Below are 15,555 nucleotides of genomic sequence, written 5' to 3'. Positions count from 1 at the left end.
ATATAATGAATAAATGTCTTCTTTCCGGAATTTTTCTTTTCTTTTTGTATCTCTTTTTTTCTAAATCATTAAAAGATTCATCCTTAATTATATCCATATTATACTCTCTGATGATACATAATTAAACTGTAACGAGAGTTTTAAAGTAGAATTAAGAGTTACGCGTGTTTTCATCAGACTAAAAGTATATTGCATTCTTAATAAAACAGCGTGAATAATTGTGTATTTCAGTCAAAGAGTAGCTTTTTAAGATGCACATTTATTTCTGGTATCATTCCTTCCCTCTAATTCTAGAAAGGCGTGGGTAACCAAAAGCCAAGTTATTTTCTTCCTTACAAAAGAAAAAAATATCTTAGGATCATTGGTTTACTCTGAACACACTATTGAAATCAATATTTAGTGAGAATAACATATTAATGCTCTTCCTTTTATCGTCTTTTTATTGCTATTCTAATTTTAAGTATTTTATTAGAATAACAAACTCGCTATAATAAGGATAATTCAATCTACTATTGTGAATTATCGTTATAACGGAATTTTCTGTATGTATGCGCTACTGCCTTTTAACAACTCTTTTCAAAATGCTTTTCATAACATAAGAAATAATGCAAAATTGAATAGAATAGACTCCTACTATTTACTAAACTCCAATCATTATAAAATCAGTATTTTTAGAACTTCATTTTAACAATTGACCGGATATATTCCAAGTATTTAATGCCATGCAATTATAGCTATAGGCCATGCAATTTCTTATTATAACCATTGTTGTGTAAGTATCATTTTAACTGAGATCACACCAAATACCATCCATGAGCAGGTTAATGTTTTCAAAACAATATTTTTGTGCTTGATTCGAATCTGAAATCGGATCTCTTTTCACCTTCTTTACTCTCTGATTGTTCGACAAAAATTAGATGGTGTGTTTACACCTGTTCTAAAAGGGAAAGACCACCAGGACAGATTCCATGCTTCACAAAGTGAAACATACATGGATCAGGTTCGATAACTATTAGCGATAGCATTGTGATCCTGCGTCTCAAACAATTGATTTTGAGAAAGCGATCTTGCAAGACGAATACTGTCACGCATTAGTAGTCATCGTCTCAACCTCAGAAAGGGGTGTTCCTTGGGAAAGTTTTTTTTTTGTCGGTAAGCTTTTGGTAAAGATTATTGCGCATCTTAGGGAATTATATCAGTCAAGTGTAGTATGTCTTGATGAGTATCGAATTGTTTTCGTGTTCTCTTGGCGTTGCTTTATCTCCTTTTTAGTCAACTTAGCGTATCGCAAGCATAAAAATATAGGTTGTTTGGATAATACCAAGTTTTTTAAATTTTAAAGAGGTTAAATATGTATAGGACGAGACACTGTAGAAAACTGGGTAAATCTTTAATCTTTATTAGGTGCAAAGTTTCGCATTATCCCAAAGTTTAGTTAAATGAAAGATCATTTTATTTTAGTTACACCATAAATTGTGAAATATGATCGAGTTCCATGGTGCAATGACTGCACCAAAATTTAGTGAAAGACATAAAACTTGAACGGTGACTGAATGATATTTGTTTACGACGCCTATCTTTTCTTTACAACTCGGTGTATCGGGGCAGTTTTTTCAAGTATAAACTTATTTAGCTTATTTGCATTAATTAAAGTTCATTTCTTTTATGCTGACTTTTAAATTTGATTGGCTGTATAAAATGGCTAGAGGTAGGTCATAAAATAACCTACTTCCGGTAAATAGTTTTGTTCCGGTAAATAGCAACCTTGGCTTGCAGTGGAGTGCTTTAAACATGCCTAATAATGGTGAAAGTTTTCGTTGCATTTATAAAAGAAAGAATGAAAATCGGTGTTTTGTTTCTTCAAAACACTTACATTTGGTGCAAGTTTCTACTGATATTTGGAGCGAGTGAAAATGCCAAAATATAGTAAAATTGAGCTCCATTTTATGCAGCCAGCAAATTAATACCAATTTTTGGTGCAACGTGGCTCAGAATTTTTAACAGTTTAGCTTGATTAAGACTTCTACTTGATTTAATAAGTTTTTCTAAATATTCAATGTTAGTTGCTATGAAAAGTATTCTTGAAAAATTACCGTTGTGTATGGTAATGATATTTCTGGTATTAAATAGAAACATAATTCTCATTAATAAAACCAGAATATATGGTATTTAAACTATTCATTTAGAAATTTTTCCATTAATATAGTAATGGTTTACCGGAAATTCTGGTATTCCAAAATTTTAGTTCTCCTTTCACACATTTAGTAAGTAACAAATACGAAACTGGAAAATAAATTTAACCAAATAAATTGTTTTTAAGCCCTGCTATAAGATCATAATGAAATTACCGAATTTTAAAACTTTGATAAATAATAATACCGTAATTCATTGTTAAATTTATTAAAATCACTAGTGAAGCAATTCGGTAAAAATTACCGAGCTTCTTGGTGTTCCCATAGAGTCAGAAACACGGTAAATTTGACCATATTTAGGTTGTTTTGACCATACTTTTTTTCCTCAATGTGTAAGTTTTCTTATCAATTTTAAGCTATTACTATTATCACTAGACAGTAATTGATACTGAACAATATTATAAAATTTACAACAAAATAACAACATTTAACGAAAGTTGAAATATTTAGTATTTAATCTAGTAATAATAATCAACAAATATAATAGAAATATCATTCAAACATTTTAGACTTGATGCATTTATTACTCAAATTTCTATTTTCAAATTTCAGTGATTACCAGGAAGAACATTTTGTGTGAAAATTTTTGACTAAAACTACCTATAGAATTTCAAATGATTATTTTAATCTTAACTTATATCTGAAAATAAAATTGACATTAAAAACGTAAGACTTATAACTTGAACTTATAATGAAATTTCAAAACAGGTATAAAGTGTTTGTATTTTATAACTTTTTAATTAACATTACGTCATTTAGAAGATATTGTATTTTAAAATCGACTGCTAAAGATATGATAAAAAGATGATGAAATGATAGTTGTACGAAGGCAATCACATATTATAATCATTTAAAAGTGAAATGATTTTAAATTGATACTTTCATATCTGTTTTGATGTAATAGCATCGATAAAAAGTTATCTATAACCGAAAGAAACAGTGTAACATGCAAATTTTTTTCTTCCATAGTATTTTTTCCTATTGATTTTCCTTTTACTCAAGGACGGTAAAAAAGTTTAGAACTAAAAGAAACCCAATTATCCAATAATCTTTTCCTGCAACTCTATGAGATTGCAATAACACAAATAATTGTTGTAAGCATTTTGTGGGTTTTCACAGGTAATTTAGTAAGAAAATATTCATACCAATAGAAATTTTTTTTATTTTTTTTTTACCTCAATTTTCATTCAACATTTCAAATTGCTTTCTAATATATTTTTAAATATTTTTATTCGCTTAAAAGTTGTTCTAATATTTCTTTATATGGCATTGTATGTATTTTTTAATTAATATATCATTTAATCCCTTAAGCCATTTTAGATTAGTATTAATTGTATACGAATATATATATATATATATATATATATATATATATATATATATATATATATATATATATATATATATATATATATATATATATATTTACCATTTCTGGCTCAAAAGTAAAAAAAAATAATAATTCTGGTTTTCCGGAACCGGAAATTCTGGTTTAGTTCTCATTACCACACATTTAGTTCTCATTACACACATTTTTATATGTAAAAACATATAAAAAGTAAATTCAACCGAATAAATGCTTATTATTATGTCCTGCTCCAGAGAATCACGATAAAATTATCAAATTTAACAACATTTACCAAGTTTTATCATAGATTATAAAAGCATATTTTATTGCTAATTTTTCCGAAATCATTACTAAATTGCTTCTTTAAAAGATTATTAAATACTTATATCAACACAAATTCATATTTGTATACATATTTAAAATAAAATTTATTTATTAACTCTAAAAATAAGAAACTGTGTTTTGTCAAAAAGAAAATTGCTTGATTTTGATATTTGAAACATAGAAACCGGTCGTCATTAACAACTGACGCTTAAGGTGTTACAAACTGTCAAACAGCATCCGAAATCAATAAAAGTGCTTGTTTTATTGAACATATAAACAATGCTAGTAATCAATGCAAAATTGTTGCCATGGTTTTACAAATCATAACTGTTTCTAGCTAATAAACCGTAGTAAGAAGTTATAAATATCATAGAAAATTGTTACATTTCAAATAAATTGCATTCAAATATTTTAAATGCAACTATCCCTCACGCAAACATAAGTATTGGTTTTGTGTAGTTTGCATTTTCTAAGTTGCCTTATAACGCTTAATGGAAATATCGTGCAAAGTATCGAAACGTATTTTGTCTGTAGAAATAAATTTTTAAATGTTGAAGTTGATGTAAAAAGATTAGATAATTGAGCTTTTATGGTCAAAAATAAGAGAAGTGATGATAATAATATTTAAAATCTGTTTATTTTCTGGCATGCAATTGAACAATTGGCATTTTTTATGACAAAATGTAAAAAATAACTATTATAACTACTCTAAAAGATGGGAGAAAATCAGATTTTGCGGAATAAAATAATGCACCAGGTGTATATATAAACGTGTAAGTCAGGTGTATAAATTTGGTGTATGGTGCAACCATTATAATTGCAACGAAAATTAGTGTAAAGATCTTCTTATGTTATTCAATTTCTGGGATTTGAATTAGTATGTATTTCAATTTTATAAGAAAACTTGTTTGAAAAAATTATTAAAATATATACTAAGAAAGTAAAGCATTCCAGAAACAACTGATTGGGACTAAAATTGTCATGGAGATTAAGGCCCCGCAATTTCATGACTAATGACATAATTGTGGCAAAATTGCAATCATTGCGCCCAAGCCACCTTTACTTCAAAGACAAGCTGGTATCCATTGATCTGAATCAGATTGTGCGTCTAGTCACCTCTGTGGTTATAATATATAATAGTAAACAGAAATAGGAAACGCTGAATATAAATGTATTAATATTTAAAATAATGAATGGAAAAGGAATAAAGAAAACGGTCGTTTGTCAATTATATTTTTTAGCATTTTTTCAACAAAAAAAAATTTCAATTTTAGTTTAGTTTAGTTTGGAAAAATGAAATTCATCAAAACGGAAGAAGTTTTAAAATATTTTGCAGTTATTTTTACCAAAGTAGAAATAAATCCTTAGTGCATAAAATGCAGGGTTAAATTTTTGTAAATAATTTTTGCATTATGTTATTAAAACCAGCAAATATTATAAATGTCTTGAGAAATCAAAAATCATTACTTTCAACAAAAAGTTTTCGACAATTGTGATATTTATCTTCGCTACCACAATCGGATTATACAAATTTTTATTAGTTAAATCAATCAGTACATAATTCCTAAAAGAAAAAATCTTTTCCCAGGAACCTTCTGAATGATAATCAAAAACATTATGTACTAAAAAAGTTCTATATATTTATTAATTTTTAATTTCTAGCTGGCGCATTTATTTATGAGTAGTACATTTAGAATCTATGAAGAAAATGTCTACTCACGAAAAATACATGTACTGAGATCTGATTCATACAACAATCTTTAAAGAATTTATTTGCAAGGTACAAGAAAACTTATTCAAAAATTTAATTCAATTTTGGAAATTATATAAGGTTAAAGCTTCATTAGAAAAATACATTCATAACATCCACCAAAATTGAAATATTCAACTTCCTCCTTTAATTAGAACTTCCTCTAATTCACACTATATTATTTCGAAATGAACTAGAAAAGAGGGTGATGATAAGATAAAAAATTAATAAAATAAAAGAGAAGATTATGTAATTGCAGTTTCACGACTTTCAATTGAAAGATTTGAATAATCCTATTCACGATTTGGAATTATGTGTTATATATACCGACTTCTGTCATCGCTTTATATTATTTATACTCTTTTTAGTGCAAATTTTTAAAATTACTCTACAGTTATGAGTGTGAAATAGGACACGATTTAGAGTGAGGAAAAAAACATTTGTTTGTGACGTTAAAATAAGCTATTTTCTCGCTCTTCGTGACTTAATACTTCGTTTTCTGAGATATAATGAAAGAAAATGATTTAGTGAAGAAAAAAAAGAAAAGAAAAAAGTAACAAAGAAAATTTAGAATACTTTTCTTAGCCATGTTATGCTGTTAAATATTTCATTTGAAAAAATTGAAACTCGTTTAGAAATACAGTTTAAAATAAGAACTAAATACGAAAATTCAATTTTCTTCTTTTTTAATACGCGTGATAAATCTGCTTCACTGTAAAGTGAAATTCCGTTAGAAATTAATTTTCCTTCAGGAAGCCATTCTTTATTTTTCTTTGAATTGTCTGAAAAGAATACTTTGAATATGAGAAGGAATTGAGGCTCCACAAAAAAAAAGAATATTAAGTACGGATGAAAAAAAATGCTGTAATAATTATTTTAAAGGTAATCAATTATCCATTATGAATTAATATACTCTTAAAAAGTTATTAATTACCTAAATAATCATAATGAGAGCTAGAAATATTTTCGATTAAAAAATTGCTACATAAAAATTACTAGTGACAAAAAAAAATCAGTTCGTTCATAAGCATATATATATATACACCGAAGAGCCATTATATTATGACCACCCTAAAATCTATAACAATGGGCTCGCCCAGGTTATCATGGTTTCTCGCCCAGGAACAATGTTTTCATGGGGCATATTAGGACGTCTGTAAGGTACTTGAACATAGTTGCAGACCAGGTTCACCCACTCATGGCAAATTTTTTTCCTGTGGGGGATGGTGTTTACCAGCAGGATAATGCACCATGGCATAAGGGTCGAATCGTCGAGGAACATTCCAGTGACTTTCAAGTCAAGTCTTGGCCCCCAAATTCACCTGACCTTAATCCAATAGAGCATCTGTGGTCCTACTTGGAAAACTAAATTCGTGCTGCCACGCTACCCCCTCGCAATGTGAGGGAATCGCAGGACCAGTTGGTGAGCACTTGGTACCAGATACCTCAGACTACTTATCAGCACCTTGTGGAATCAATGCCACAGCGGGTGCTAGCAGTTTTAAGGGCATGTGGTCCTACGTGTTATTAGCTGGGCAGTCATAATGTAATGGCTCTTCGGTGTGTCTATATATATATATATATATATATATATATATATATATATATATATATATATATATATATATATATATATATATATATATATATATATATAAAGTCCCTGGCCAAATTTAGACTCACTATAAGATTCTATGTAAAATCTTTATTATCAAGAGTACTATTATTCAGTATTATTGTTTTTATGCGGCTGATACCGGTTCACTTGCTTGTGCTCGTGGTTCAATTGGTTTACATAGCAATGCAATACGCTGAAAATAAATATAAATAGGAAGTATATGAAAATCTCCTGAATAAAAACCAATTACATGTATGTTTAAATATACAAGTATTGGATATAAACTCTTGCAAAACACGCAATTTTTAGAACACTACAGTGAATCGAATAATTTGGTCTAATTATTATATACTAATAACCTGATATAATAAATATTCTATATTTATATAATTTACTGTCTGATTTTTCCAGTCGTCGAATTTACATTACATATCATCCAATTTAACCAATTGCAAACCGGTTTCAAGCGCTTAGAAACAATAAAGCTGTATAGTATCATCTGATAATTAAGATTATACATAGAATCTTATAATAAAATATTGAGTCGAATAATTTGGTCAGGGACTATATATATATATATATATATATATATATATATATATATATATATATATATATATATATATATATATATATATATATATATATATATATATATATATATATATATATATATAACATATACATAACACTTTGTTCATTTAAGAATTAAAAAAGTGGTGGAAAAGTTTCGCCATTTTTGATTAATTTTTTGCCATTTAAAGCAATTAACAAAATTGTGATATCCACTAATTATTTATGCAAAAAATAAAATAATAAAAAATTCAAATTAAAGGCTCTTGCCGTGGCTTCACTTCCTTTCATTTTAAGTTATAGCTAGAATGAGAAACTATCAACAACACTTCATTGTAATTTTTATACCACACTTATAAATTTATCTTTTTTAAAATAATTTTTTATGATTATTAGAATTTCCTTTTTCATTTTTTTTCTCGGCCTATCATAAATATGAATTATTGTTTTGCACAGGTAATCGCCTTGTGAAACAGCATATCTGAAAGTAAAGTATTTTATGTGATTAATTCATTAAGAAAAATTATAAATAACTGAAATTTTTGAAATCAATTAAATAAATCGAGACGTACAATGTAGTTTTAAATCAACTGAGCCGCAAGAAGTTATGGGATCTCGCAATTTTGCGCCTTTTAATATTGAAGACAGATCATTAAACTAAAAGATCTAATTTCATTGTTTCATTTATTATAATTTGTCCTTGTTAGCATTCCGTAGTTAACAAATAATAAGCTGAACTAATTTATATTATCACATTTCACTGAGAAAACGTGCTGGTGCCTACAGGGCTGCTCTGAAACTACACAATCTATCACAGAACTGACATACCGTGACCAACGGTCACTAAAGTGACCTAACAATGTCATCATTGGACATGCTCAACCCTGTCAACAACAAAGCGATGACTGATAACACTCACAAAAGTAAACTAACACTTTAAGTAAGCGCGAAAAATTGGAAGACGCCCGCGGCTTTGAAGCCATCAGGGACCGTGAAGCTTTTCTTCCTCGTTTCGGAGAAACGGAGCCCCTAACCTCCCGTGGTGTGGAGCCGCGGTGATGGTCTTTCCCCCGGTATGGACCGCTTGACCTGAACACAAAATTGCGGTCCGATGTATGGGGGTGGGAGAGGCAGGATGATTCAGTACTTGAACTCTGGCTTTTTGGAAATCGTGATAGAAACAAGTGGGAGGTTATGATAAATTGAAAAATGACACAATATCGCTTTTTTTTGTGAGTACCGTGGTTTGACTTATGTGATCAAGGGTTAGCATTTTCTCTTTTAAACTTGTTAAACTGAAGAATTACATAATTTTCAATTACAACCCACAGAGAATTTTTCTTACTTGTTTTTATGTATTATTGGAATTTGCCGCCATTCACGCAATTCGATTCGGTAATATACTTTAACGAAATTAATAAACGAATATTATTAAATAGAATTTTCTTCCCTATTTTGATTATTTATATTTCCTTATTTATTTTTGTAATTTGGGGGGAATGGTATTATAAATATCATTTCAACAACATGAATAATTTCAAACAATATTATATGAAATATAGGCATAAATAGCATTCATCTCGGTATAAATTGACTGGTTAAAAGAATCTGTTGTATTATATTATATTACTACCTTTTTAATTTGAAGCAAATAAAAATTTAAGCAATTTTTTCAACAAAAAAATTGATAAAAAAATTTGTCTGTTAAAGTTTTATATAATAAAACTGTTTTTAAATTAAAAAGAATATAAACTGTTAGCTTAAAAATAAAAAAATCTTAAAAAAATCAGGTTATTCCTGTGAGTTTTTGCATGTTGACGGCTTTTGCTTAAAAAATTAAGTGTGTCAAAGTTGGAATATACTAAATACACGTCATTCATGACACACACGGAATGTATTTGTGTCATGTAAATGTCACAGCATGTGTAATCCTGTTTTGATACAATACAGACCATAAAGGAGCGACACTTTTGTTTTGCAATCTGTAAAAGTTCCACATCAAATTATGGTAGATATAATGTACCAGAACTTATGGTGCATTATCCGTAAAATCCATTTTTTACCGTAAAATATTATACCATAATTTTTACAGTAACATTATTGAATTAGAGTTAATCAAAGATTTTAATGTAATTGTTTGTCCCCTAACATTTTTTGCCCCCTAACATGTGTTCAAAAGTACCGGCAAATTGAATAACTGTTCTATTTACAGTAATTTGAATCGGAATTTTTTACAGTGCAGTTTACATCAATTGTTATACCGGAATGTTGCAATACTACTTTGATATTGTCCATAGAGTAAAAAATAAAATTTTAGCTTTTCCAAATACTCGTATAAGAAATTCTATATTTTTTAAGGCACGGTAATTTATGCTTTTAAGCCATTATCAAGATTAACAATTATACTAGGTATTTCAAGATTTTTTATTTGTGTTTTTCTTTTTTGATATTTTTATAATAATATTTTACATAATATAATTAATTCGAAAAAATATTTATTATATATATATTATTAATAAAGTAATTTGTATTGTCTTACATATTAAAAATCAATAATATTTATAGATTATTAAATGCTTTCATAATATTTTACATTTTCATTGCATTCAGATTTCGTGTATAAATTAAGCACATTTTATATTCACAAGATTTTCAATTTTTTTGCAAATATTTATTATAACTTTTTAAGAACTGATAATTCTTTCTGTCTGTTCCTTTAACAAAAATTGTATGTTACAATTGTACTTTAATGTACGCCGGTTAAAACTTTGCGATTGTAGCCTGATTGGTCATTTTAAATGAGGAGTAGCTACACTGAAAAAAGTATGATCAAAACTATCAGAATAGGGTAACATTAGCAGTATTTCTAGCTTCATGAGATCACCAAATAACTCGGTTATCTAAGAGCTTCCGTAATTAGTTTGGTAAAATTAACAATAAAATATAATTTTAAATATGTGATAAAAATTTGGTTACTTTAACATGATACCTTAGAACTTGGAAAAACCATTTAAATCATAGAAAAACCATTTATTCGACCAATCTTATGGCCACTAAATATGTGACCATAAGAAATAAAATTTTGAGAATTCCAGTGAACAGTTATTATATGAACGGAAAAATTATCAAATGAACAGTTTAAATACTGTATATTTTGGTTTTATTAAACGGAAATATGTTGTTGTTGTTTTTTTTTTTACCAGAAATGTTCTTACCATACATTACGGTAATTTTACCGGAATTTTTTTCTCCGCGTTAAAGCAAGGATGGACTTAATTTTTGCATTTTTCGCTGTTTAAAATTTATTTTTATGACCACTCCAGGTTAAAAAAAAATTATGAAGAAAAGTATTCTTATTGCTTAAAAATAAACTATTAAAAAGGACTGTAAAATTATTTTGGAAGATTTATGAATCATATTGCTTAATTTTAATTTTATTATGCTGTTATTATACAATTATTACAAATATAGAATTAGTTATTTTGTCAAACTAAGTAAGCTAATATTATTCAAATTTAAAATTTCAAAACAATTTTAACACAAAAAATAATAACGCGTCAATAAAAATTATTACAACAAATTTCTCATTACTTATTTACAAACCTAAACTAAAAATGAAAAATTTTTTTGATATAATCATGTATTTAAAATTTTATTTAAACTTATTGATTGCTATTTTCAAGAGATATATTTAACAATTCTTCAGTAAGAGGGAAAAAAAAGGAATGTAAGCCATTTATTATTTAAAAATCATAGGATTACGTAAGACATGCTGTCAGAAACTATTTTAAGATACATTATAAGTAAAAAGCAATAATTGCAAACTTAGGATGCTTTACAAAAGTATAAGATATATTATAATTACCATAGAAAACAGAACAAATAGCTATTTTTTCATTTGATTATTAATTTTTAATTTTAAAATTAACAATAATGAAATGAGATTTAATAAACTTCTACTATACAGAACACAAGCATAAAAATAAGTTCCTCAGCTTTTATTAAATTAGCAATTTATTCGTTGAGAAAAGTGTTAAGAAACATTTAATGAAGACTATCGCAGCAATCATCAACAAGCTCATAGTTTTTTTTTTTTTCAACAACTAATTACAAAAATCAATTTCTTCCGCGTTCTTTGTTTGTGAACAAAAGATGAAAGCAGTATCCAAAACAAAAACTTTGATGAAGAAACCTACCTTCACTTATATCTGACCTCAAAACATAAAAATAAAACACCTTTTTTTAGCCGTGTTTAGATAAAAGGTGATCCCCTTCTAACCACTGCTCAACATGTTTCAAACATATTTTAGTGATATATCCTTTTGATGTGTATTATAATCATGCTGTTAACTTCACCTGACCCTAGAAAGTGTTCTTTTTTATGCTAGATAAGTGACAGCAATTCAGTCTGGGTACTCCGTGGGGTTTCATTCACCGACACCCTTGAATTTCCCCACCCCCTTTAAGTATCGCATAACACTGTCATTGTCACATGTTAGTTCTTTACAAGAAAAGAAGATAAAACAACTTTAGTTGGTGTTGAGGTTTTTTTTTAGTTGCGTGTTAAATCCGGTTGCTTGCCTCTAAAGAATACTTTTCATAACTTTGTGTCACGTGTCGCCGTTATTCGGTACATTACCCATCTAAGTTGGGAACTTATGGATCACGTGATTAGGCAAGTCGGAGGAATTCAAAGAAAATACTATTACACGGGAATAGTATGAGGGAGATTTGATAAATTCAGAATAACTAGGCTTTTGTTTTTACTATAAACAGGCTTATTATCAAAAACAAATAAGCTTATACATTTAAAGTAAAGATAAATGATATAATTTATTTATCATAATGCATACTTTGTACTTAGATTAATTTATGTTTATATCACTGTTATATGTTCAAAACACATACTTATTATTTTGCAAAATGCTAAAAATAAAATACTTATATTCTTTGTAATGGCAAAATGACTATATTTTTATTTTTTGAATATAGCTACTCTATATAATACCATGATAAATAAAAGCCTTAAATAGAATTTTTTTAATCGTTTAACAACAAAAAATAGGTCAAAATATCATTATTTTATCCCGTATTCTAAAATCCATGTCAAAATATTCAGCGATGGATTTCCCAAAAATTTACTTCACATTCATAATGTAATTCACATTTACACAAAAAAGGAATTCAATTTAATCTATTTATTTTTGTTTAGATATAGTATTTGAAATTTCAAATCGATTTGAAATGTAAAAAGTATATTCCTTTAGAGGTACATTGTGTTATTAAATTTCCTGTGAGAATTTAAGGAAAAATGCTTTGAAAATGTATTGATCTGGAGTCCTTATTTTTAAAACCATATCAATTTTAGTTTGATAATTTGGTGTTACAATACATTCTGGGCAGCTATTATATGACTGAAATATTTTAATCAGTATTACTGTTGTGAAATAATACATCAAAAAAAGCAAATAAATGAAATTAATTGAAAAAATTTTTTTTTTAAAACAATCCTGTAACTTTTGTACCAAGAAAATCTTATACATTTAATAATTATAGTAAGTTTTTTTTTTAAACTAAACTTCCATTTCAATTAGCATATTAAATAAGTTCACTTCAATTATTTAACTTTTTTTTTTGAAAAAGTAAAATAGTAAGTAGTTTAAGTATTAGTAAATAATAAATTAAAAACTATTTTTTAAACCTACAATAATTTGTGCGAAAAAAAATTAAAACTCTGTCTTCTTGCTTTTAAAATTGGTTTGGGAAAACTAACCGATAATTATTTTAAATATCACATAGAACAATGATGCTTTAAAAATTATATTAAGCTATTTTATGATTAAATTAACTAGAGCTTAATAATCATTTTTATAGTCACTTATTTTAAATAGATATAGTCATTTATTTTAATTAGGTATCGTCACTTATTTTAAATAGCTAAGAAAATAGTTAATATTTTAATTGTCACTACAAAAGCGATGTCTTATAAAATATGATTTACCTAAGTGTATTTGAAATGCTATTGTTTAAATTTAATTATAATACGGAATTTCATTTCTTCATCAAAAAAAATTGCATTGAGTATATATTTATTGCAAATAATTATGTGCTAAGTAATTGCTATTTGAGTTTGTCAAGCAGGTCATTTTTGTTTCTAAATGTATTTTTATAATAGCTTTAATGTTTATTTTATTAATTTATCGGATTAACTTACATATGCAAAATATTAATGATATAATAAATGCAAGCATTTTTATATGTACAATGTCATATTTCATTTATTTATCATATTATCTAAATTCCGAACTGTAATATTGTAGAAGTAAATATTCAAAAAATAAATAAATAAACAGCAGCTTTATGATATGCAGATCTTTACATTTCTTTTTTGATCAGATTATCTAATATATCCTAACTGTTTTATTGAAAAAATAAATATTCTGATAATAAGAAAATAAATAAAAGTTTTATGATAAGTACATCCTCAAATTGATTTTTTAGACATCCAAACTTATCTTGTATAAATAAAAAATGTCAATCATTTTGCATGCAAATTTATCAGATAAAGATATTTATAATTTTTGCGATGGAATTATAGACAATTTTCTTTCAAATATAGCAATATTTCAAACTGATATAAATCTTAAAATAGAAAAGAATAGAAGTTCATTATTTCGTACATTTAGTTAATGTTTCTCCATAATTTTTAAATATTATTTTTTAGCTATATTTGTGTTATTTACTCATCTTTTGTCTAAAACAGAAATAAAAGGGTGTGTAATTGAATGATCGATGGTAATAGATTCCTTTAAAACGTGATTTATTTAAAACATATATGCAATTGCTCAAAAATTCCACTCTAGTTAATATGGTTTGAAGAAAATAATTATTTTGTAAATTATACACAATAAATAATTTTATAATCGAGACCTATGATTAGCAAGAAATATATAACACCAAAATGAAAATTGCAACTACCCCATGCAATTCATATTAAAAACTTAATTTAAAATAATCTGAGAAATATTGATTCTGTCTCTATATGTAATGACTATTGATAAAATGGTAAACATTTTTCTTCCTTGAAACATAAAAATAATGGGAACAAAATGCAAATTTAAAAATCATCGAAATAAATGATAACAGTTGTTTACAAAGCGCTTTAAAAATTCAAGAGACTTCAATAAACATATAATTGAAGGAATTACTTTATAATGCTTTTCATAATAAATTAGCGATTATAAATAAGACTGAAATATAATGAACGTGAATAAATTATACTTTAGTACAAATTATGCACAATTTATCGTTTTTTTTCTCGTCTTTTTTTGAAAAATATTATTCAGAAATTGACTCTTAATATCGAACAATTGATTATTGACTATTAAGATATTTAGAAATCGGCCTTTTTGTGCCACAGTAGAGATTTTTAAATGCCTAAAATAGCTGACGTATTGACTCTTATTTCCCAATAAATATTCCAAAATTGAGTTGAATTGCATTTCCTTGCGTTACACTTCATGATGTTATCCGATATTATTAAACTTATCTAATGACGGACGTAAAATTTTTAAAACAAGTTCAAACTTAACTCCCGACTTTATTAATCCTTTATTAATTTTTATATGTCATTAATTTATAGATTAGAATCAGTGGAATATTTTTTTTTAAATAAATATTTTCAATAATAATTTTTAATAATAAAGATGAATTCTATATTTCCATCCATTTCGCAGATATTTTTCCACAC

At 26.8% G+C, this 15,555-nt stretch overlaps 1 protein-coding gene and 1 long non-coding RNA gene across 8 annotated transcripts in view; one reads left to right on the top strand and one right to left on the bottom strand.

The window, feature by feature from the left end:
* Positions 1 to 15,555, top strand: part of LOC107447499 (uncharacterized) — a 170,095-nt gene that overhangs the window by 1,986 nt on the left and 152,554 nt on the right. The window lies entirely within an intron of this gene.
* The window catches only part of LOC107447498 (uncharacterized), a 223,141-nt gene that overhangs the window by 81,239 nt on the left and 126,347 nt on the right, over positions 1 to 15,555 (bottom strand). The window lies entirely within an intron of this gene.

The sequence above is a fragment of the Parasteatoda tepidariorum genome, chromosome 12, assembly GCF_982258835.1.
Source record: "Parasteatoda tepidariorum strain Cologne lab strain chromosome 12, Ptep-v5.0, whole genome shotgun sequence".
NCBI lineage: Eukaryota > Metazoa > Arthropoda > Arachnida > Araneae > Theridiidae > Parasteatoda > Parasteatoda tepidariorum.
This window is presented reverse-complemented; position numbering and strand designations above follow the sequence as displayed.